The sequence below is a fragment of the Belonocnema kinseyi genome, chromosome 5 (assembly GCF_010883055.1).
Source record: "Belonocnema kinseyi isolate 2016_QV_RU_SX_M_011 chromosome 5, B_treatae_v1, whole genome shotgun sequence".
Classification (NCBI taxonomy): domain Eukaryota; kingdom Metazoa; phylum Arthropoda; class Insecta; order Hymenoptera; family Cynipidae; genus Belonocnema; species Belonocnema kinseyi.
In genome coordinates, this window is record NC_046661.1 from 85,759,212 (window position 1) to 85,763,217 (window position 4,006).

The following is a 4,006-nucleotide window of genomic DNA, read 5'->3' on the forward strand; positions in this document are numbered from 1 at the left end:
ACTTCTGATAGTTGCAAAATTCAAGTTCTTAATATTTTAGTAATAATTGTCAAGTTAGAAAAGTAATTTTTACTTTATCCACGGCTCGTGGGAATATGATTGGAAATAATTATTGTTTTTAGTTTAGGACAGGGAGTTGCGGTAAAGCAATACAATTTCCCTTGGGACAAGGAATTTTTGTAATAGAACGGGAATTTTTTTTAAGAATTTACAGTAGGATTTAGAAGAAAGGAGTTTAAAAAATCCCTGATCCAAGTAAAAATTCGTCACAATTTAAAAGTTCCTTTTTTCTAAATTTAAAAAAATAAAGTGCTTCAAGCAATTATTAGAGTAGAAGTAGTGTTTCGAAAAGTTAATATTTCTAAAACAAAAAAATTAATTATTTCAGTAGAAAATGTAACTATTTCGGGTGGAAAATTGACCTTTTCCAGTGCAAAGTTCAACAATTTGGATGTAAATTTGTCTTTTTAAATTGAAAAGTAATTTATTTCGTTGACAATACACGTATGTTGTTAAAAAATCGACTCTTTTTTTGTAGAAAATGAGCTTTTTCTTTGAAAGTTAATCTCCTTATTTAAACATTTTTTCTTTTCGGTTAAAAATGCAAGTACCCCAATTAAGTATTCGTCATTTTACTTGGCTACAAGTTCTTATCATTTAAACTGTCAATTTTACACATTTTTCTAATATAAATCACTTTCAATAGAATATTTACCGTTTCTGCACTCTCTTTTTTTTATTTCGGAAGAAGGAACTTTTAAATTGTGACGAATTTTGACTTGCAACAGGGATTTTTTTATTCGTTTCTTCTAAATCCCAGTTTCCGTTCTTTTTTAAAGACCCGTTCCATATCGAAAATTGCTTGTCCGAAAGGAAATTTGATTTCTTCACCAACTCCCAAGTGGGCACAAAATTTGGCGACGTCTTTCGACATCGTCACAACATCTTTACGGCAACTTTACGACATCCTATGCCCATCTAGTTTCGGTGTGTTTGCGATATCGTAAAGACATCGTCAGATCATACGACTTATTGACGATATCGTAAAGACACCTTAACGACATGGAGATAGGATGTCGTAAAGATGTCGTAAAGATATCGTAAAGACGTCGCCAAACTTTGTGCCCACTGGGTCCCTTTCATATGTATAAAATAAAAGTGATAATTATTTTCACTTATATGCCCTGCAATTGTAAATAAAGTAAATATTAATTTAATTCCCGGTAGTTTCCCGCTTTTTTCTCGGTCTTTCCCGGTTGCCTGATCAAGTCTCCACCCTGATTGTAAATAAATTATGTGTAAATATATATTTTTAGAAAGCGGAAATGTATAGATGCATTAAAATGAAAAAATACATTATAAGGCGAATTATCAACATTTAAAGCACGAAGGAATAATAAGGAAACCCAACTGCCAGTGAGAAGCCTTTCGAGATTGACAATAGAAACATTACCGTAAGTGGTGGGCACATGGTAGGCAGATCTTAAATTTTCGTGCGCAAGTGCGCAGTTGTCCTCTTCCTATACATGGAAAAATAATACACTCTTTTAACTTTACAAGTCTTAACGCTGAAGTCCTTCACCTAACCAGATCAATAGACACTTTCATAATTTAAATAATTATGACTTGAAATTTAAAAAATGTTGCTACCTGTATCAAAACAAACGAACATAACCTCTCTAACTTACGTCAATAATGAATTTTATTATTTTGCTGTACAAAACAACGTAAAGACAGGCCTACCTAATCGGAGCGCCATCTATGGGATTTATTTGAACTACGATACCCCTTCGGATGCTAAGAGAACAGAAAGAGTGGGGGGCGATGCATAGGGCTGATACATACACATACGCGGTCGAGACAGGGGGTTCTTTGAAATAATGGAAATGCGATGATTAAAAATTATGCCAAACCATAATAAAAATGAAACGTATTAAAATTATGATTTAAAATAATGGAAATGCAACAAGTTAAAATGTTGTTAAAGCATAATAAAAATGAACTAGAGTGCTAATAATAGATAACGAATTCAAATTATGCTTTAACATAATGGTAATGCAACGAGATACAATTTTGTTAAAGCATAATAATAACTAAAATTTCGAAGTAGGAATAAAAATAAATTGGCAAATCTTTCTATGTCGCCGAAATAATTGTAATACACCCAATTATTATTATTTTAAACCATAATTAAAATACATTTCTATTATATTCTTTAACATGACATACTACATTTTCTTGAGACATTTAAAAAGTAAAACGGCTTGCCATACAATACATAAATTTTCAAGTAAAAAAGATCAATTAAATGCCTATCAAATTAATCTATCAGATTAATAAGATTAAAGTCAGTTAAAATTGATTCAGTTTTTAACGAAACACTTCAATTTTCAAACAAATAGAATAATTTTCAATCAAGAAGAAAGCACTTCAATTAAAAAGCTAAATTTTCGAGAAAAATATGAAATATTTAAATTTTCAGTTAAAAAAAATGTAAATTCAAAAGAAAATTTTCTACCAAGGAAATTAATCTTCAACCAAAAACATCATTTTTAACACCATAAATTAACAAATTTAAATATGAATTTAACAACCAAATAGTTGATTTTCCAACTGAAAAATAGGCATTTTCAACCAAACATGGAATCTTTCAATTCACATTTGATATAATTAATTTTAAAAAACTCCAATAAAATAGTTAAATTTTCAACCAAAAAAAGATGAATTCTCAACAAAAATGTTATAGTTCATATTTCAACCAAAAAAGATTTTAATTTTAAACCAAAAATAGTGAAATTCAATAAAAAAAGGACTGATTTTCCAAAAAATGTTAAATTTTCAACAAAATAATCAAATTGAATTCCCTTCTTCTGCCTTTCGGGAATAATGTCATGTTAACAAAATAAAAAATTATTTAGCTCGAATTAAAATAATTAAATATTGCATAATTTAAAAAACAAACCTTTTAGTACTTGAACGACTTTTTATCGTATTATTTAACGTATAAATAAATTCAGTTGAAAAGATTATTATTTAAATTATCAAAATTATATGCATTCTGACTCGAAATAACTGTAATACTGAACTTTGTACTTAACATTTTAGTACTTGGACGAAGAATTTAAAGGTGCAACCTTTTTTCATGGCAAATTTAAATTGTTAACTTGAAATTGATTAGTTAAATTTTCAGTAAAAAAAAATATTTTTAACCAAAAATAGATCAGTTACATTTTTAGTGAAAAAAAAAAATTTTCAACAAACAAAAAAAACATTCAAACGTTCAAGAGACTGGTTAATTTTCAATCAAAGAAATGAATTTTTTACCAAAAAGGGGATGTTTGAAACCAGAAAATTATTTTCCAAAAAAAGCCAATTTTTCAACAACAAAAAAATACATGAATTTCCCACTAAAAAAGATAAGTTTTAAAAAAAACAACAGTTAAATTTTCAGTTAGAAGAATATATTTTCAACAAAAAAAAAAAGAATTTCCCCACAAAAACAATGTAGTTAAATTTTCAACCAAAGAAATTAATTTTTAACCACAAATATAATAGTTAAATTTTTAGTTAATAAAATCAATTTTTAACAACAAAAAAATAAGTTTTAACCAAAGAAAGGCATCTTTAATTAAAAAGATGAACTAATGAACTAATTTAATTACTTTTTGAAAAATTAACAAATTCTTAACAATATAGTGGAATATTTAAAAAAAATTAATTAATTTTCAACACAATTGTTGAATTTTCAATCCAGGATTAATTTTCTAAAAAAAAAAGAGAAATTTTCAACAAAATACGTGAATCTTCAACTAAAAAATACATTAATCTTTAACTAAAAAAGATCAATTTTCAACAAAATGATCAAACTTCAAGCAATGATAAGAATTTTTAACCAAAAGAAAAGATGGCTTCCGTTTCCGGTACCGATCGCGAAAGAACTCTTTTTGTCAAGTGGTGTATTTTTGGCTTTGGTGGAGGAAATAAGGGTGAGTGGATGCAGAAAAGG

General features: G+C 27.6%; 1 protein-coding gene across 3 annotated transcripts in view; it reads right to left on the reverse strand.

Annotated features, from left to right (window-relative positions):
- The window catches only part of LOC117172330 (glycerol-3-phosphate phosphatase-like), a 78,171-nt gene that overhangs the window by 70,873 nt on the left and 3,292 nt on the right, over positions 1-4,006 (reverse strand). The gene's annotated exons all lie outside the window — the stretch shown is intronic.